The sequence below is a fragment of the Hirundo rustica genome, chromosome 7, assembly GCF_015227805.2.
Source record: "Hirundo rustica isolate bHirRus1 chromosome 7, bHirRus1.pri.v3, whole genome shotgun sequence".
In the NCBI taxonomy this organism is placed as follows: Eukaryota; Metazoa; Chordata; class Aves; order Passeriformes; family Hirundinidae; genus Hirundo; species Hirundo rustica.
This window is the reverse complement of record NC_053456.1, coordinates 27175002-27195931: the sequence shown is the minus strand read 5'-3', so window position 1 is coordinate 27195931 and position 20930 is coordinate 27175002. Positions and strand designations below refer to the sequence as shown.

Below are 20930 nucleotides of genomic sequence, written 5' to 3'. Positions count from 1 at the left end.
AAACTTGGATTCCATGACAGGTTTTACAAGAGGGAACAGGTTGTTCGGGTAACTGTCTCCCAGGATCTACATGAGCAAACTGCACTGTTGGGTGGAGAAGACCGTCTGGATCTTTCATGATGTTCACACACACACATTCTGAACCTCCTGTCCAGAAGAGTAAGACTTGGTGCCTTCTGCTTCCCCTGCATCTCTGTCTTCTCACCCTTCCCTTCCAGTTGTTTTCCAGCTTGGTTGTGCTAGATTTCTGTTTCACTAAGCCTTGCCCTCCTGCCTTCTATATCTCTTCCCAATTGTTTCTACTCAGGAATGGTGAGAGAACTCCTATGAGTTGTTTATCCATGAAGCTTTGGTGAATGGGATTGGTGGACAAATTTTTCATGTCACAGTGACTCCTTAATTATTTGATCTGTGTGGTGCCAAATAAAGAGCCTGAACCAGCTAGGAAGTGATCACATTCCTTAGTTTATTTGTCTGTGGCATTTTTTCCCTTTGTTTTTTATTCTTTAGACAAGCTCTGAAGTGTCAGAGTAAATCAGAAAATGTAATTCTGATGCCCCAGCAGCTTCCTCCTGCACCAGTTGTCCTATTAATATTGATAACCTATTGGATATGCAGAAGTGCAGTGTAATCATGACTGGCATGTTGCATGTTCTTGACTACTCCTTTGGTGCACTCCACTTACTGTTTTCCACATGTTCCTGATGAACCTATTGTAATTTTACTCTACATGTTCCTTCTTGGCAGTCATAGCTTTCCTGTAGACAGCAGCAATATGCTGATCCCTGCACTTGTCTGTGAGCAGCAAAAGAAGATGCAGATGGATTTTTGGGCACATTTTACCCAGAAAATGCTTGAACTGAGTTTTCTTTGATTCTTTTTATGCACGTTGTACTGCAAACAGCATAATCAGCCTCCTAATGTTCAGTTAGCCTTATGAAACGACAGCCTTTTGTTCCACCTTTTCATTAAACTTCATATCAGATTGAGCTTTTAGGACACAATGCAAGATCTGGCCTCAGACATTAGTTTCTGTTAAGATTCTGTATTTGGAAGTGAACTGTCAGTTCTGAGGAAAGAATGGGGCAGAACAAAATGGTCTTTGCCTTGCTGCCATGGTAATGGCAGTGAAGTGCTGATAAGTAACAATATCCATCTATGTGTGAGTTAACTCCTTATGTATTCCTCAGGGAGAAGTACTCTGGCATAGAATAATACCATCTTTCTCATAAAAATTTGAAGCCATCCTAAGGATTATAATTAATAAGGGACTATATTCTTATATAATAAATTGGGTCACAAATGGTACACGTTCATTACATTCTAGAAGACTCGGGGACCATGACTACAGAAGCATTGTCTGAACTCTGTGATGTGCAGTAAGGCCCTTGTACAAAGGATGACCCCAAAGTTGTTGGGTTTTTATACTGCATCTGTGTCTATATATCTCCCTTTTTCAGTCTTGTCTTCTAGGTTTTTTAATGTTATCTCTCTCTTCTCTTAGGCCATGAGTAGTCCTTTCTGGTCCTTAAGAGTAGCAGGCTGTATTTGTTATTAAATCAAGTCACTGCACCTAGATGGATTCTGTTTTATCCAGAGTGTGGTTTTAAGCAGTTTGGGTGGGTTGTGGGTTTTTTTGTTGATTTTGTTGTTGTTTTCTTTTTTTCCCCCTTTGTTTTGTTTTGTTTTGTTTTAATTTTAGGATAACTTTCAACAGCCACTATAAGGTAAATTTCGGCGAGGCACTTTCTGAGCTGGGACTCTATCCTTGTTAAACAGAGTCACTGCTTTCCTAGTGCAGAGCCCTGGGGACACTTCCCTTTTGCTTCTGAGGAACTTGGATTCTACATTGTTGTGCTTCTCTTCAGTCTTTTCTGAGACAAACCAAATCGATGCTTGGCATCATTTCATATTAAACCTTCAGTTACCTTGCTACTTTCTGTCTCACATGGCTCACATATTTTCTGTTATGATCCCTGGACTTCTAAAGTACCCTGCTGATTGATCAAACCATTTAGTTTCTTCTGTAATTACTATGTTTTAGTATTTTCTTTTAATACCCTGTGTAACAATACTAAAGCTATAGTACTTGCATTTATTGTTTTTTCCAACTTGATTATATGTTTCTGCCTGTTGATCAACCCTCCTTTCAAATACCATCAGACATGTCACTGTATCAACCATAATCTCAACTGCCAAACTCCTGAGTTAGTAGTTAAATCATAATTTAAATGTGCCACTTCTGTTATTTACATTGCTTCCCAGATGAGTTTCGTGTTGATTTTGAAACCACACTTCAAAGCACTAAATACATTTGCTTGCTTTTCCCTTCCAGCACGGATTATTTTGTGCAGATGACTTTTTGCTGTGGAGGAGACCAGAGTACTGTCCACATGCAAAGCCAGTCCTTGAGTGTGGTCCCTACTTTGCATGGCTGCCTGTTATATGCATTTTTTCTTTACACCAATGTAAGTGTCAGTTAAACTCCCACACATCTTCAAATGGCAGTGGAATACTTTGTTATCAGATTTGGTGTTGAAGGGAGATTGTCTGATTTGTATGATTACTAAATGACAGGGCATTTTTTGCGTGGAGATTTTTTTTTTTTTTTTAACTGAGCCTGGCTTATTAATAGAAGAAAGTAAATTGTCATCTATAAACTCACCCAACCCTGTGGAAAAAAAGTTCAAACTGTTGTAAATTATTCTTGATAGTGGAAAGGAGAGTAGGGCAGGGGCTGAAGTAGCATTTTGCACACTGCCTAGAACAGAACACTTAAGCAGGAATTGGAATTGCTACACTTTTTGTGGAGCTTTATTTTCTTTGTCCAGTGATGTGAGAGAAAGGTTTGTAAATAGTTTCTACTACAGATCATCTTGCACTGCAAAACTTGGAAGCAGATCCACATCTTTTAGATGCCAGTTTTTTCATCTGTCTTTAGTTCCCCCATGAGATTAATCAGACACTAGAACTGAATCCATTTTAGAGAAGAGGGACAACATTTGGAAAGTAAATTAATTATTTACTTTAAAATCCATGGTGCACAAACTAAAAATTGTCACAGAGTTGCAGCATTTGTACACCATATCTTTAAAGGTGGAAAAGTTTGCACACCGGACTGTGACACAGTACTGAGTTTTCATGTTTTAGAGTTACAGTCATACAAAAGAGAGGGGCTTTTTTTGCTAAATTTTATTCAGTCAGTGTGTTTGCTTTGCCATCAACACTCTGAGCTGGCTGACATCTTTGAAAGTCAGAAGAGAAGAAGTGACCTCTGTCAAAAGCCGCTCTCACAGACCCTTGCTTACTTGTGCCCAGAAAGACAGGGCTGTTGGTTATAAAATGGTGACTGTAATATTCAAAAGCTCTCATTTACCTTATGAACTCTTGTTTTTCTCCTCACAGTATCAAGTCCAGACAGAGGACAGCAATCTGCTAGTGCTACCAGCTAATGGAAGTTCCCTGTTCTTCTGTTACTGAAGTTCTGGGTTGGCCCAAACCCTTTTGGAATATAAAGCTGCTAGATCAGACAGTGGCACAGTGCCTCTGGGTTACTGAGAGTAGTTTTCCTCCTAGGAAAGTAACGCAAGTAGCGCTGTGACAAAGTCATCGCTGCACTGGGGATTTTCACAGTTTAACTGCAGACACCTGTCGAGTGCTCATGGGGCTGAAGGCTCCTGCAGGGTCAGCGGGACGCCTACGGCTCCCCTGACAGCCCAGCCCTGAGGCTGCTGGCTTAGGCACACAAGTTGGATGCCTGATGCTAAACAGTGAGAGCAGCCTCTTTAGCCCAGGGTCTAGTTCAGCCACAGAGCAGGAGTTTACCACAGCTGCTAACAGAGGTACCTTTGGCTGTCTCTTTAGTGCTGAGTGCATACCAGCACTCTGAGTGCATGGTGGAACTCCTCAAAAAGATGAGCATTAACCCAGCTTCAATATCCTGGAACTGCAAGCCATTATCATGAACTCTTCCAACCAACCACTTTTTTGTTGTTGTTGTTTGTTTGTTTGGGAGGGGGGTTGAGAATGACTGGTTTAGTCACTGAGAGTTGTCCCTGTATCTTTCCCCTCCTTTTTGGATGTTCCCTCAGGACCAGGAGTGCTGTGGTCTCAAAAAATTCCATAAATAAGTATAGAATATTTTTTCTTCCTATGCTTTTCCACCTACTGATGAATTAAGAGCTTGTGCAGAAAGAAACAGAGAGAGGACCAAAGCTACCAAGCCTCATCTCACACAGAATCTGCTGCTTTGCAGACCGCCCTTCTCTAAAGTCCTGGGAAACACAGTGAGGAAGAGGATGAGGTTGCTCAGCCTGTGTGTTGCTCAAGCAAGAATGGGTGCCAGAGTCAGAATCCCAGGACCTGATATATATGGTGTATTGTTAGCTGTGTTTGTTTTGGGAGCTTTTGGTAATTTTTCTTCTAGGTTTTTGTCTCTCTATTTAATTATCCTTTTCATTACTGATTTCCTGACTTAATCTGAATGTGCATAAATCTCCACCACAGATTTATCATCTCTATAGAAAGAGCTTTCAGAGTGGTTGTGCAGCTTCCCAGAAAAGGGACACTGTTGGAAAATGAAGCTTTCAGATTCAACAATAAGCCCACTATTATGCTGATTTTTGCCAAGCTTTCCCTCACTTTTTTCCCATTTACTACAAGAGTGAGCTCAAGGCTTCTTTTTGTTTGTTTTTGAATTTCAGTCATTCTTAAGTGTTTACCACCCTGCTCAAGTCCACTCACTCTGAAACATCAGACACTACACGATACGGCTGTGTTGCCTCTGAAATCAGGCTGGTTTTTTGGTTTGTTTTTTTTTTTTTTTTTTTTTCCCAGCTGCATGTTTCTGTGGAGGTTTTAACCAGCCTCTTTGCTAATCTTTATATATATATATATATATATATAAAATATTTTTCTTAAATATTGCACTCTGACTGTCACAGTCCTTTGGGGACTTTGTATCTTTAACCAAATGTGAGCTCTCAGAGAAGCAATTGAAATGATCTTTGATATAAATAATCTCATTGCAAAACAGATTTTTGTTTACATACTATATAGTCTGCGTGCTCATAAGCATTTAATCAAATTCAAGTCTTGTCTGAGCAAACATAATGGCCATTGACTTATGTGTGGGTTGTGAATTATTCTTTCTGAATTTGACCTGCTTTGAGAGCTAAAAAAGATGCTGTCCTTTTTTTTTTTTTTTTCCTTGGGATCACACAGGCAAGTGGAGAAGCTTTTCTATTTTATTTTTTTTTTTTCTGAATGTTGAATACAACTTTCTGCTTGATAACATGTAGGAAGCCAAACTCTCTAGGGTTTTGGTCCACTGTGGCTGTCAGAATTTTTTATAGTTATCATGAATTTTCTTTTTCTTCTTTCCATGCTTACACTTTATACAACGCTCTCTCTGATTCCACCCAGGTCCCTTGAAAGGTTCCTCTGTCTTTTCTTTGCTTGGCTGCTTTGTCATAAGCCAAGCATGTAAGCACCTATCTCCTGAAGATATATTCCTGTTAATCACTTCTGGTGCCTCTCTTTGAAATTATTCCCTCCAACATTCCAGTTTTTAACTGCTGTTAACAAAAGCCGGGATAAAATGTTATTATCAGTCTTTCTCCTGTCTTAAAAGACCCTTGTTATATTTATGCCCTAGATTAGCAACTGCTGCACATGTAATTCGCTGTTTTCCATATCTTCACCCTCAGATCTGTTGCCAGACCACTGTGACTGTTCTACTTTATTTCCAAATTTTTGTGTTGAATCAACTTTCCCTTGTTGTGAGCCAGAAACAGTTTTGAGCCAGGGGAATTTCAATTGATTTCATTTGTTGCCAATTAACAAACTCTTAATCACCGATTCTGGTACTGAAACCAACAAACTAATATATATTTAGAAACACACCTCAGCTCCCTTCCAGACACCTCTCCTCCCTGCTCCATGATCTCCTATTGCTGCTGCACATGGCACACAGTCCCTTTGGGGAGGCAAGAGACCTCACCACATAGCAGGAGATGAAGCTTCATAGTCGGTGGATTGGGCAGGACTCAGAAAACCTTCGTTCTCTGCAACATTTCTTTCTTTGCTACTGTCTCTTATCCGTAGTCAGGAAAAACAGCAGTGACCTGCTCCAGGCAGTCCTTGAAAACTGATTGCCAAGAAGCAGTCCAAGAGGATGTGGCGTTACCGATGCAACGGAAGCGCTGGTGTCTGTTGGTCCTGTGGTAGCAGGAGGTGTTTGGAGGATATAAAGGAGATAAAATATATCCCTATGTAATTGTTCTATTCTCTTTGCTTTCAGCTGGCTCCCATTCCATCACTAGCCCCAAGACTAATCAAGTAGGACCAGATATTGAACCCATATAATATGTGAGGGGTGTTTTTCCCCTTCAAAAACAGTGACTGTACAAAGGCTGTGTTGTGACATCCCTCTGGATTACTGCAGCTCATTATCTGATGTTATAGTATGACACATCACTTTTCAAGGTCCTTTCCATGACAGGTCACCAGCTGCTGGAGCTTCAATAACAACTGGATCTCAGTTAAACAAAGAACAGGGGGGTGCAGTGTGGTATTTTTAACCCAGGTCATTTCAGTGGTCTGGACTGCGGGCAGGTTTCAAAAACTGAATAGAATAACAGATTACAGTGCCAGGATGGAGTCAGGGAGGCTGCAAGTGAGCAAGAAATCATTCAGACACCTTTCCTGCCAAAGTTACTACATTCTACAGTTATACCTGGAGTATCTCTTAATCTTTGTCATATACGCTGAGGTCTGGAAATTCCTTTCTTCTTTTGCAAATGGCACAAACTGAGGCTGAGAGAAATCAAAGGAGTTGTCTGGGATCACATCAGAAATATGACCATGGTTGTGCAGGAAATACAGTGACCTAAGGATTTAATGCAAAATCCAAAGTTGGTGCTTTGAGCAGGTCATCTCACTTCTAATATAGCCCAAATGTTCCAGCTGGGATGCTTAATTGTTGTTGCTTACCATTTTACCTTTATCAATTAGTACCCTCTACACAGAAAGTGAACCGTTGTAACGTGTGTTAACCATAAGGTTCATACTGCTATTTGGCATAAACAGAAGATCAGAACTAAACTCTGGGCAGCTGGTGTCCTCTTTTTGCAAATGTTAGCTCAGCATACAGTCAAATATGCTGCAAGTCAATGCAGATTTGCACATTTGCTGCAAAAAGTTAAAAAGCTGGCGGAGTAATCCTAAAATTCTTTCAATGCTGCTGTAGAATCTGTGTCACCATGTCTGGAGATCACCTTCTAGATATTGGCCCATTATTCCCTAGAAAAAAATGTTGGCAGGTGTTGCATCAGTCTCTGTATGAAGAGTCTGTTGCCTGAAGATTTGTTTGAGGTAGCCATTCATGACCCCCACAGCAAAACAAACATTATCCCTTTTATGTTCTCATTTCAGCCTCTACTCTCAGTTGCTTTGGAAGGCAATTTCCTTGTGCCAGTTTTTGCATGCACCTGAAGGCTTCAAAGCTGTTATTCCTCCTCTATTTGTTTACAGCTGCCTAGTACTTAGTGGGGTTTTTTTTCACTTGTGTTTAGAACCTAGAAAACTCTCCCTCAAAATTGTCCATTTGTCACAAGAGTGGTAGATGAGAAAAAAAAGAAAAAAAGACCCCTCAGGAATTAATTTCAGTGTACACAGAGTATAAAAACTTTATTGGAAAATACAGTAAAAAGTAGACCACTTAATTTTTGTTTAACTTCTCAAAATAGATTTACAGTTCATCTTAATTATTTAAGTCACTCCTTTTTCAAGAGCCAGAAGTAAAGATCTGGAATGAAGTTTCAGTTCAAGTTTTCTTCCTTGCCACACTGTCACACAAAAAACCTAAGCTATTTCTGGCTGTTCTTATTTTTAGATTGTTCTTCATATACCATTTACCGTCATTGAAATTAATGAGAAAATAAAAGGAGTGACCTTTGGCTAGGCACATACAGTTTATGCATGAGCTAAACAGCAGGATCCTTTTTCATTCTTCTTTTTCCCACATCCTCTTTCTCCCTGCTCTCCCCCGTCCAAATATAATTTGTAAAGCCTTTCGAGCCTTTCATCCTGTGTGTTTCCACTGTGTTCCTTCAGATGAATCTCAGGTCCCTGATTCACATCTATTCTCTTGTGCTGAAAGGTCAGTGGCACCCTTGTTTTACGAATATAATCCACCATTCTCCTGAATTTCAGAATCGTTTCCAAAACTCCCGGGCAAAATTCGTATAGCTCAGGGTGCAGACAAATGATAGCATTATTATGAAGAGCACTCTCCCTACACAAATATCATTCCAAGTTATGGAACACTGTTTAAAATAAACCAGCATTTACTGAAGATCTGAAGAGTTTTGAAGACACGATTCCAATTGCAGATGTAATTCTCAACCTGTTGCCTCACTGTAACACTGGCTATGTAATTCATGCCCAGCTTTCTGCAGCAGGTGGACAAGTCCAGTTGCCAGGAAGGAAGCCATCGTGCCTCAATAGAGTAGGAAGTGTGCAGTGAGGTTTCCTGGGGCACCGCTGTCACAGAGAACCTTGTGCTGTCCCACTGCAGTGGTTCCCTGCCAGGAGGAAACGCTGCCAGCTCTGCCTGGTTTGCAGGGTGAGTCGGATGTATTCTCATCATAAATTCCACCTTGAGTCATTTTCAGTGCAGCAGCTTCAGAATCCTTGGTTGAAAACAGTAAGCCTCAGGTGTTGCCTCCAAAATGTGAGGGTGAAAGTTTGTTTCCTGGCTGAGGGGAGGGAGTCAAGTAGAGGTGTGGTATGACCAAGAAAGCCCCATTTGTGCTAGCTGGAAAAGAGGTTTGCAACCATTTTGAGAAGGAGCGCCATGATTTACTTGTGGCAATCATTGCTAACATAAATCAGAGCTGGTGTTTGGCTTAAGGGAAATGCTTATGACAGTGTAAGACACCAGACACTATGCTGATAGTAGATCCAGTTTGTAGTTGTTTATGGAATTTGAGGGGGAGGGGTGGTTTTTTGTTTGTTTTTTGTTGTTGTTTTGTTTTTGTCCAAGTGTACAGTTGTACCTCTGTGTTCTAGTGTTTAAATTTAAGTAGGTAGTTATTTATTGCTTCTTAATCTTTGTGTTAACAATCCTGACTGTATTTTATTTGCACCTTTTAGGTGCAAATAGTTTTAAAACACTGATTACTGAAAAACTTGTAAGTTTTTATATTTTCATTGTTTGCCATGAATATTCATAGAGCTTTAGGGCATCACGGAATGGATAAGGTTGGATGGGGTCACAGTAGGTCATCTGGACCAACCTCCCTGCTCAAGCAGGGTTATCCCAGAGCACAAGGCACCGGATCGCGTTCAGCTGGTTCTTGAGTATCTCCAGAGAGAGAAACTCTACAGCCTCTGGGCAACCGGTTCCCAGGCACGGTCACTGCACAGTAAAGAAGTTCCTTCTCAGGTGGAACTTCCTGTGCATCGGTTTCTGCTCGGTGCCTCTTGTCCTATAGCTCAGCACCCCCGAGAAGAGCCTGATCCATCATTTTAGTACACACATCTCCCCTCTCCCTTTCAATATTTATACGCATTAATGAAGACTCCTCTCGGCCATCTCCTCTTGAGACTGAAATTCAGCCGCTGGCCGTGACTGATGTCGTCTGTTTACTTTCGCTTACGGAGAAGTTCGTGAATAGTTCCTTACACGAGGCCCAGCGCTGTCCTTGCGCGTCGCGGGTGTTTTATTTGTGCGTGGCAAGCGGGGTACACGTAAATCCTGTGCCCGCGGCCGAAGCCAACCCCTGGGGCGGAGGGGCCGCTCCCCGCCCCTCACAACTGCCCCGGCCCGGCCCGCGGAGAGCCGGGACCCGCGCAGCGCAGCGGAAGCGCCGCCTCCGGCGGCCTCGCCCCGGGCCCGTCCCGCCGCTCCCGCCCGGCGGCGGCCCCGGCCCCGAGCCCAGCCCGGGGCGGGTCGGGGGCGGCGCTGCCGCGCGGGGCGGGGCGCGAGGCGTGTCCGCGGGAGGGCGGCGGTGCCACGGCCGCCACCGGCCCCAGCCCCTCCTCGGCCTCCGCCGCGGCCGCACCAGGTAAGGCGCCGCCGTGTCCTCCCGTCGGCGGCACCTGCGCGGGGCGGCGGGGGGCCGCCGGGAGTCGCCTGCTGAGGGGTGCCGGGGAGGGAGGGGTGCGGCTGCCGCGGTGCCCCACCCGCTGCTCCGTCGCCTCGGGTCCCGGCGCCGAGCCGCGGCTGCGGGTGGGCCCCTCCTGGCGGCACGGGGACCGCGGCCGGGCCGGCCGCGTTCGCTGGACCCCGCGTGGCGTGCGCCGGGACCCGCTCCGCCGGCGCCCGGGAGCCGCTCGCCGCCGCTCCCCCTCCGGCCGCCGCTCCGCCGGCCCTCGGAGACGAAGCGGGGCTGGGCTGGGCTGCTCAAGGCTATTCGGTAACAGCCTCGGCCATAAATGATTAACTGCGCGCCCGGGGAGCCGGGTGTCGCCGAGCGGAGCCGCCCGTGCCCGGCGCGCTGAGCCAGCGGAGCGTTCGGTGCCGAACCGCCGCCGGGGGCTCTGGCGCGGCTGTGAACGCTGCCGCCAGCGCTGCCACACCGCAAGGTAGGCGCGGAGCTCGCTGTGCCTCGGCTGCTGTTTCGGCATAAATCCACCCATATGGGGTTCCTTTTTTTATCTCTGCCTGAGTAAAAGATCGCCAAGATGATAGGATGGGTTTTGGGGGTTTTTTTTTGTTACTAATTTTGTGTTTGGTTTAGGGTGTGTTGGGTTTTTTAAGTTTTTATTGCCTTTTTTACTATGCATTAAAAAAAAAAATTAGTAGGTATGGAACTCGTTGATAAGCAGTGGCAGCTGGCAGTGCTCTCTTATTCTCTATCAGAATCCAATGCCTCTTTGTTGAGCTGTAAATTAATAGTGTAAGCTCCTTCCGCACCCTCAGCCTCATCACTTGGAGATGTGAATCACTTGTACTACCAGATTTGTTTTCTTTAGGAGAACTAAGAGGCACCACAGAAAATCCATCTGTTTCATTCCAGGTGACATTCCACTGGGTTGATTTGGTTCGTTTCAGCTTGAAAATGTGCTTCAAGGCAGCTAATGGGTCTTCTGTGGGATTTTTTTTTCTTTTGTTGCTAACTTTTAAATTTGAATTCCCAGTGTATGTAGGAGGCATTTCTCTTCTGTTTCTTTGAGCTCTTGATGCAGTTATAAAGTATTTTCCAAAACATGGCGATTCAAGAAGGTAAATTAAAAACTTTCTACACAGAAAGTGGAAAGGGCTGCTGCATGTAGAATGTCAGATTAACTAGGAATGTATTTGCATTGCCCATGAAAGAAATCCTGGATGGCAACCTGTTGAATGCCACTAACTAGAGTCTTTAAGCCGCTGTGAGCAGGACACTGTGCCCTTGCCACAATTGTTTCTGTGAATGCCGTCAAACCGTGCAAATTCAGAATGATTTCCAGGTCAGAACAGGTTGATGAATTTAGTGAGGCACCATCACAAACTGCTGGAGCTGAACGCTGCTGCTAGGCTGTGAGTGTTCTCCCACTAATTGTGCTGGGGAAGTGGAAGGAGTTTGGCCCTTTGAGAACAGCAGGATCTGTTAAATGTAATGAGACACCAATCAAGATAAGGCTTATACTGTGTCAGGTGCTGTAGAGCTGTAAGGAGGTAAGGTCACAACTCCGGGAAATTTACTGCATAAAAAAATGCTATGATTAAGATGAATTAAACTAAGTACCCTTCAAAATGTCCTCAGGGTTATCCTTAAGTGAAGGGTCTGTTTCCACAGTCCTTATGCCTAGACAGATGTCTGAGAATAAATGTGCTTGAGAATGATTGTTTTGTCTGACATATAGTAATGAGCCAAAAAATTGAACACAAGCCTCTTGCTGTGTTAAGAGAGGTTTTGTTCGGAACGTGAATCGGTTCTTCTTGTCTACTAGTCCTTCTTGCTCAAAGAAACGGAAACAAGGCTATATCAGGACACCTTCCTGCTGTTTCCCAAATTTTGAGGAAATGCTTGTCTGGAACTGAAATTGATTCAGGCCAGTTTTTAAAAGAAGGTACAAAGTTCCCAGCGGCCTGCAACGTGTTTTATATTTTCTTCAAATTTTTCTCTAGCAATCATGGAAGTACGAAGCCTGTGTCTGTCAGCAGTTGTATTTGGTATTAATTCCTGCAAACTGCTATGCTTGTGTGCCTTTTCACCCACACTCACGGCCTCTGTTGTCATTCTGAGGGTCTGTGTTTCTTGGTATGCTTTCAGAGGCCACTTCTTAGACATCTTTAGACACTGTTAGCAATGTTGGTCATGCAGAATACATAAAAAACCCCACCTCAGTCATGTTCGCAAAACAATCTGCTGTGGTGCTTTACAAATCTAAAGGAAAGGTCAAACTCCGCTTTTCACTGTGCACCAGAGGATAAAAGTAAAGCTGTGTAATGACTTGGAGCAGAACACCAAAGGGTAATGGGACTTTGCGGGACGATCTAGGGGAGAAAAATAACAGTTAACTGTTAATTGTAGTTGATTTGTAGCTAACATCACGCATTTTATCGTCCACATTACTCTTCAGAAATATGGCTCCAGTCTGGTGCTACTCTCTCCTCTCTTCTTCTGCACTGTTCTAATGCTTCGGTTTCTCTGTTCCTCCTGCCTTCCCTCCTCAGATGCTTCACCAGCTTTCTCACAGTTTTCTTCTTCTAGTATAAAAAGAAACAGTAGTGAAGTACCTTTATTTTAGACTGGGCACCTTCTCCTGTTAAAAGTTGTTTGAAAGCAGTGCTCCATCAAAGAATTTGGATCCTGAACTTCACTGAGATTAACAGGGAGCTTTGCATGTCACACCTCTATGCCCTGTGGGTTTCTGAGCACCTTGAGCTTCAAGATGTGCGGCATTGTTTAGCTTCTACTTTGCATTGGCAAGAGTCTCTTTACAGTCCTCGGAACGGTAAGCTCTTGTTTTGGAGAGCATGAGATGAGGGGTGTGTAGTTACCTTGGGGGTGTATTTGCCATGGCAGGACTTTTACTTCCGATGTAGATATGGGAGTGGCATCGTGGCTGCTTCCTACAGCAAAAGTTTTGGCCCTTGTGCAGCCTTGTAACATGCTAAGGACCAGCTCCTTGCCTGATGTAATTTGATAAGGTGGTCTGAAGAGCTAAATGTAACTGGCTCCTTGACCAATGATGCGTGCAAAATACATTGTTTGGTTTCGGTGCTATTGTGGGAGCGCAAGGAATATAAATTTTGGATGTGGCAAGGAGCTGGTGAGTGAAAACTGCCACGTTTTGACAGGTTTTTTTTCATGGTTTGTGGGTGGAGCATACGTGGAAGAGGGCAAGTCTGTCAACTATAGCTCTTTTTTCTGAATGGAAGTGTGGTAATTCCATAGTTCTGGGTATGGGTTAGAAGAAATATATTTTAGGTTATCAGCTTCCACTTTCGTTCCTGCTGAAAGTTTGTCCACATGAAGCTTGTTTAGAAGCTGTAATGAAATTATTTGTGCCGGCCCCATTTTGAATGTGCGTGCGCCTTTGCATGTAAAATCTGGGAACTGAAGTGTCATTGGGGTAGGCAGAGAAGTCAAACATTTTTTCCTTCTGGAAAGTTGTCGGCAAATGTAATTAACTTCTTTTTGTGAGGGACCTCAGAAACAGGCTTCAAAATTAGAGTCTAATACTGGTTTCTCAGTATAAAAGAAGTCTTTTTCTTGAATTGGCTATCTTACACTTTACTGGCAATGCCAAATTTGCTCAATTACTGAAGCGATTATTAAGCAACAGTGACAATGGTTTCACTTATTATCCCAGTACAATTACACTTTTACTAGATGTTGTACCAGAAAAAGCTCCTGATGACTTTCTGTTTATACAATAGTGCTGCAGATCCTAATTAGGGTTTGGGAATAAAGTCAAAACTCTGCAAGTGTTTTAAGCTTCTCTTGTAAAACAACAGTAATATAGAATGCCAGCCCATCTTTTTATAATACAAAAGAGACTAAAAATATGCTCTGCATGTACATAGTAGGAAAGGATTGTGGCATAACATTTTCAAAGCTTGTTCTTTTCTTGGTTTGCTTTTAACTGAATCTCTGCAGTTCCTTCAAAAGCCATGAGTTACAAATGAAACTGCAATACTTTGTGACTCCTTGTCCTTTCCTTCAGACAAAAGGCTCTTTCAAACCATTGTGGAACAGTCACTGATTTTCATGTGGTCATTCAAGAAAAGGATAGCGATTGGCCTTCATAATAGGCCTTTCAGTACTCTCTCGAGTGGTTTGCTGGCTGAAAAAAAATGCCTATGGCAGTGTACAGTGTCCGGTGTTTAAATTACTGACGAATCTAATCTCCCAAATGTTGGAGAGGTAAGAGTTCAAATGGCAAAGAAGCCTCACCTGTTTGTGAATAACAGCGTGCTGCTACTCAGAGTTGGGGACAGATTCTGGCCTGTGTGAACTGGTACAGTTTTATTTGATTTTCTTTGACTGAAGTTCTGTTATATTTCTTTTTTTTTTAAGTAGTAACGTAAGCCTGGTGTTACCATGAACTTTGTTTCTGAGAGGGTTGATGCTGTTCTATGTCTAGGGTGGAGTTGAGCAATGTTATCTGTTTGTGCTATGTATAGCCAAATGAACTGTGAGTATGATTTCTTGGAAGGTGGTTCTCCTTGAAGGTTGTGGGTGTGTTTCAAGTTGACATTCAAGAAGCTGCAGCCACTGTTGTGCTGACAGCTCAGTCTCACGGAGTTATCTTTCTGTGCTGGTAAAGCCAACCTGCCTGGCAGCATTTCAAAATAAACACCTTGTGTTTGGGGTAGGTAGGCTCGTGTTTGTTGGCCCAACCTTGTGTAAAATCCGTGCAAGAATTTATGGTCCTTGACTGAGTCTTATCTGGAACCACCACCATAAGATATTGTTGATGCTGTGAGACATTTCCAAATGAAGATAGCTCTTCAGGTTCCTGGCTAATTTTGTTAGAAATGTGTGCAGTACTTGCCCTGAAGGTTCGACCCTGGAGCGTCTGCCTGAATGCTGTCACACCTGGCTTTCATTGCCGCAGAAGAGTGGTTCACAGTGGCGGATCAAGACTTGGGACTTTCTTATTGGTTTGGTACAATTGCCAGCAAAGAGTATTAAGGCTCTGGGTGATGAGCTCAAGCACGTACTCAAATGGTTGTTTCAGACCAAATTGCTTAGTAATACATAAAACCAGCTTTGAGTATGTACTGTCCTACACACATCCACTTTGTGGCTTCCTCTTCTGCACTACACTTAAAGTTATTCCCTTTTAGTATCTAAATTACAGTGCTGTGTGTGGTTCTCTGTGTAAAATTAAATGCAATAAAACCGTTGCACATGCCGTTTGGGTGTGGTGGCACTTCTCGTCTGGAATGTGTTCAGAAGCTGTGGTTTCTGGTAGCAGTGGAAAACCTGCAAGTCCCAAAATGTCATCACTATGGGACTTCTCCTTTCTGTGTTGCTGAGGGAGTAATTATCTTACACTGTGATACTAGGCCTGTGTAGAATTTGATTTAGTGATCTTTAGAAGTGTTGCCTTTTCTGTGTTTCTGCTTTCCATTAATGACTTCGTTTTGGCTAGAAATTGTTTTGAATTGGCTGGTTTGTTAAGGTGCTGTCATGACGTCGTGCTTTGGTGTTAGAATTGGAGCTTGTGGTCCTTGCACTGGGTGTGTTAGAGCGAGGGATGGTGTGGAGATAGACTGCACAGCTCGAAGGTGCAGAGAAGCTTCATCATCTGTTCCCACAGCTACTGAGGTCTCCCACGTGCTGCATGCACTTTTTTTACTAGGCTGAAAGAAGGAAGCCTACTTCTTGTTAAAATTCTTGTGGGTTTCTTCCTCTACAATAACCGAATTATGTAGTATACAAACACAGTGGAAAGCAGAAAGGACTGGATATTTCATCTGCAGAAAGGCAGCCAGGTCTGAAATGTAAGGAAAGAGCAGGACAAAGGAGTCAAAAGGTCAGATGTGTGCTGTCAGGTGCACAGAGCTCTAGTGGGGCAGGAGGTTCCCTGAAGGGGTCTGAAGTGTGAGGCAAATACAGATGAGCTAGAGCAGCCTCTGTGTAAGAAAAATGCTTGTAGACTTGTGAAGAGAGCAGAAGGTGGCGGTTGGAGGAAGCCCTGGTGGGGAGGAAGATTGTGCTTTTTTGGTATAAGATGATCCAAATTGTGTGCTCTTGGGTCTGCATCACAGCATGGCTGGTAGCCTCACAAATTGTCCCTTTTGTGAAAGGCATGTGCCCCGAAACAGGTGCAGTCTGCATCCTCTGTAGCTGAGTTTCTGGGGAAGAGATATTTCAAACTAAGGTCCTGTCAGACCTCTATTGGCAGTTTTGCAGCACTTTGTGAGTAGGAGTTTGGTTCTATGTCCTTAGCCAAGAATATGACGAGAGCCAGCTGTGGAGCAGGCTGCAGCAGTTTGCTGCTGTTCATTCCACTGAGTGCTCAGTCCTGAAACTTCTGACTGTTGTGTGAGAGGGTTCAGAGTTCACAGGGTCTTTCAGGATGAGGGGCACTCTATAACGGGAAGTGTTGTACTTTATTTTGTAGTAAAGAGAGTAAGCCTAAAAACCTAAGAAAGTTCTGAACAAGGAAAGCTGTTTGGATGCGGATACCATCCCTGGAGGTGTTCAAAGCCAGTTTGGGAGAGGTTTTGGGCAACCTCATCTAGTGATTGACATTCCTACTGTGGCTTGGGGATGGAACTATGTGATCTTCAAGGTCTCTTCCACCACAAGCCGTTCTGTGATTCTATGATTTGGTGACCTGGGAATTCACTCTGCTGTTGCATAATCTGGCAAGGAATTGTCACGTATGTAAATTCATCAAAGCATTGCCATGAGTACGATGAGGATTGCAATGAAGAGATGACTGAAGGGGGACCTCGTCAATGTGTATAAATATCTAAAGGGAGAGTCCCAAGAGGATGGAACAGGCTCTTCTTGGTGGTGCTGAGCCGTAGGACAGGAGGCAGTGGGCAGAATCTGATGCATGGGAAGTTCTACCTGAACATGAGAAGAGCGTCTTTACTGTGCGGTGACTGAGCACAGAACAGCTTGCCCAGAGCAGGTGCGGAGTCTCTCTCACTGGAGACATTCAACAACCGTCCAGACCTAATCCTGTGCAGTGTGCTCTAGGATGGCCCTGCTTGAGCAGGGAGGTTGGAGCAGATGACCCACTGTGGTCCCTTCCAACACAACCCGTTCTGTGATATCTTGACAGAGAATGATGGGTTTCCGTTTCCTTTGCTTCTGGGATGAGGTTGATACTGGCATTTTAACGCCTGATTCGCTGCTGTGAAGTTAACCTGTATACAACCATGATTATTTTGTGTTACCTTATAGATGAGGAAATGTTAGAAATTTTTAATTGGTGTCCCAGTGTTGGATTTCCAGAGATGTTGACTGCAGGAAATTACTATTGCAGTTGTGTCAGTCAGGTCCTCCAAACATCAGCCTGTAAGTGAATGATGGTGCCTTCCAAAGCATTTTAGTGAGAATTGCTAAGAAGCAAAACATGGTTTCTTAAGCTGTAATGAGGGGCTTTTTAAATGAAAGAGGGATCCTCTTGTAGTTGCAAGGTCTATTTAACTGCAAAAGGGTTAGTCATTAGCATTGTTGCCTCATATTAAAAGAATGCAGCAATGTAAACTCATTAGTTAAACTAAACAGCACACTTTTAAACTACTGTTCACTATTTTAACTGAATAGTATCTTCTTCCATCTAGAGACTGCTCAGCCTTGTATTACAGATTTCTGTGAATTAAAAAAAAAAAAAAAAAAAACAACAACCCCTCAGGATTGCTGTTACTGATGACAAAAACCAGACGTTTTGTACCATGGTGTGGTATTTCTGGGCTGAAGTTGACCTGCCAGGCTGTGCATCCTCACTGAGCTGGCTGTGAAGTCAGAGCCCGGCTCTGCAGAAGTGGTTCAATAGAGGGAAACGGTCAAACATATGATAGCAAGGGCTGTTTCTCCGCAGTGCCAAAAGACCTGAGCAAGGAGAACTCATTTTGAAAGTCTCTAAGGTCAGAGTGTGGTGAGGGTGCTTCCCTACGTGTATGGGAGCGAGGCTCCTGCAGAGCTGCGTTCCTTCTCCAGGCCTCTGGCTGACATGGGGAGCCGCTGGAGTGGCCGCCAGCTGGCAGCTGGGCTGCTTTGCAAGGGCTGTTGCTGAGTGTGCTGGTTTTCTTGGATTTTTGTCTTTAAACCAGTTTAGTACCAGACTCCATAAAAGGCTTTGCCTTTTGCTCGTTTGGGATTTTTTCTGGAAGGGACCGGAGGGACTCTTATGTGCTATATTTTTGGACATTTTCGGTTTCCAGTACTAATCACAGAGCTTTGGGAAGGAATCTGCTGTTAATTGGAATGGAAAATACAGCAGATGGACTCCTTAAGAGACAGGCCATAAATCATTAACTGCCTGTGTTAACACAAAGTTAGAAAGGTATCTGTTCATGGATTACAGTTTAACACCCCGTACCTCCAAAAAACAACCAGCAACACAACCGCGGAAAGTTCCACCTTAAGGAGGAACTTCTTAACTGTGGGAGTGACTGTGCACTGGAACAGGTTTCCCAGAGAGGTATTCAGTATTCCTGGAGATATTCAGGAACTGTCTGGATGCAGTCATGCACCGTGTGCTCTGGGATGACCCTGCCTGAGCAGTGAGGTTGGTCCAGATGACCTACTGCCATCTCATCTAACCCTAACCAATTATATCTGTGAAAAGATATAATCATCTCACTCTTGTTTTGAAATTTGATAATTCTGCTTTTAATCCTTAACTTTTATGGTGTGCTGTATTCCTACACATGCACCACGAGCTGCGCCTCTGGCTTCTCAAGGTCGTTGACTTTGGTAATTCACTAGAAGAAATGTACTTATGTCCTAAGGTGGCTGAGAAAGTGTTAGTATTTAATATATTGGTGATCAAGGTGAACATGAGGTAGTCAGGCAGCGTGCATGTTTGAAATCTGCAGCTCTGGTTGTTGAGGGATTTGCTTACATGTGAAAGCTTCAGCTGTTCATGCTGAGGACTGGAGCTATGGCTGATGTTGAGCAGAGCCCCCACCATGCAGGTTCCTCTGTGAAAGCCAGGAGACCTTGTAAACAAGAAAGATAGGTTGTAGTTACTGTGTGCCACTCCCCTCCTCTACTGAAGCAGCAAATGTCTTGGGCAGTAAAATGGAAAAATAAATAACATCAATGTACTATAACTTTGCAAAGCTAAAACAAACAGAAGGCTGATAATTCGCAAGGCAGAGGTCGGGCTAGAGATGGTAGCTCGGCCATGTGGTGTGCAATGTAATGTTTTCCATGCAACTTTGTCATTAAGTGGGACGTTACTTTTTTTAGTGGACTGTGTAAATATTCAGACCATGTCTTGTGGGTGAGTGGTTATTACTGGAATAAACTTTACTTTTGGTATCTCAAAGGCAGTTGGAGCAGAGGTTCCAAGTCATAGATCAGTTGCTGAGGCTCTGTGTCAGCAGTAAATGCATGTTTGTTCCTAGGAAAGTAAATGCAGACGTGAATTCATAATAAATGATCCATATAGAAGATGCTATGCCAATGAACTGAGGCAAACTCCAGTTTGCTTTAACAAAAGGTTTATATGAGTACCTTGAAGGCATTCCAGATTTGCACTCACTTTTATTCAAACTTACTAGCAGAATAGAAAACCACACTGTATTTGTGCTTTATTTTACCCAGATTCCTTCATAACAAACATACTGACACAAGCATTTCAGCAGAAGCCCAGAAATAATTTAAATCATCGCTGAAACAGTCTAAGTTCCAGCAAGAGAAATTTGCTTTAAAACTTTGGGTGTTATTTTGTTATTTGTATGTCATTCCCATGAAAAGGCAGCTTTGACGAGCAAATTCCTGCTTCATGGAACCTTCTGTCTCAGGGCTGTGAGAGCTGTGTTTTCCTTTGTGATGTGAAATTCCACATGAGAATGAGATCTCATTTACACTCAGGGCTGAGTCTGATCAAGATCCCCTGGGTAATTTTGTTCCACCTTCCTATTAAAGCTTCAAAAGAGGCTAGAGTTATATTTACATTTGTAAATTGATTTCATCTTTGTTTTTGTTCAATATGATCCCACTCTTAGAATCTGAATGCACAAGACAAGAGTATTTCCTATTCTAAGTGGAGAAGGAATGGAGTTTCATATAAGAAGGAATATGTCTAATCTCTGTGCTCTACAAGTATTCTTTGTGGTTGTGTTCAGCTCCTGTAGGACTGTCAGGAAGGAGAGAAGTGTGAAACTAGTTAGGTGATAGCAGTCTGGGAGTTCTTAATCCTCCTCCTGTCCACACCAAGGCAACATCAGTGGAGTGAAGTGGGACTGGACTTGAGGATCCATTGCTGCTGCCATGCAGGGCCCTGGCATAGTGCTTTCTTTCTGAGCAGGATGCAGTACCTCCTCCAGTGGGTGATGCAGAGTGTATGTCCCTCTGCTGGGCTGCTTCCCAGGAAAGGTTCCCAGGAGGTACTCTATTCCCTGAACCTCCCCCACTTCCACTGTTACAAAGGCACGCTCAGCGCATGATATTGTATTGACAAACAGCTCCACTTTTCACAGTGGTGGTGTGATGCTTTTTCAGAAGCCCAGCAATGGTGGCAGTGGACCAAGCCTCCTTATGTCTGTGTCACAGTGTAACTTTCAGATGTGGTCTCTACTTGGGGCTTTTTGGTGATTTTAATACTTATTTATTGTAACGTTTGATATTTGGTACTGCGCAATAAGCCCCAATATCAGCTGGATGTCAGCAGGAGGAAAAGTTGAAACCTGTTGTGCAGGGTTGAGCTTTTTAGTGCGCTCTGTGACTCCCAATAGATGCATACTGTGTGTCTTCAGCACATGTCTGCTCTAGCTGGGCTGTCTTGCTTTTGGCACT

The 20930-nt window shown here is 43.5% G+C and overlaps 1 protein-coding gene across 4 annotated transcripts in view; it reads left to right on the top strand.

Moving 5' to 3' along the window:
• The window catches only part of SPATS2L (spermatogenesis associated serine rich 2 like), a 147064-nt gene that overhangs the window by 53834 nt on the left and 72300 nt on the right, over positions 1–20930 (top strand). Inside the window, exon 1 of one of the 4 annotated variants that reach the window (XM_040069700.2) lies at positions 9988–10070. The exons of 2 other annotated variants lie outside the window; for them this stretch is intronic. The gene's annotated coding sequence lies outside the window, so the exon portion shown is untranslated. Of the gene's footprint in view, positions 1–9987; positions 10071–20930 lie in introns of those variants that run through there. One more of the 4 variants, XM_040069704.2, reaches the window with a different exon arrangement.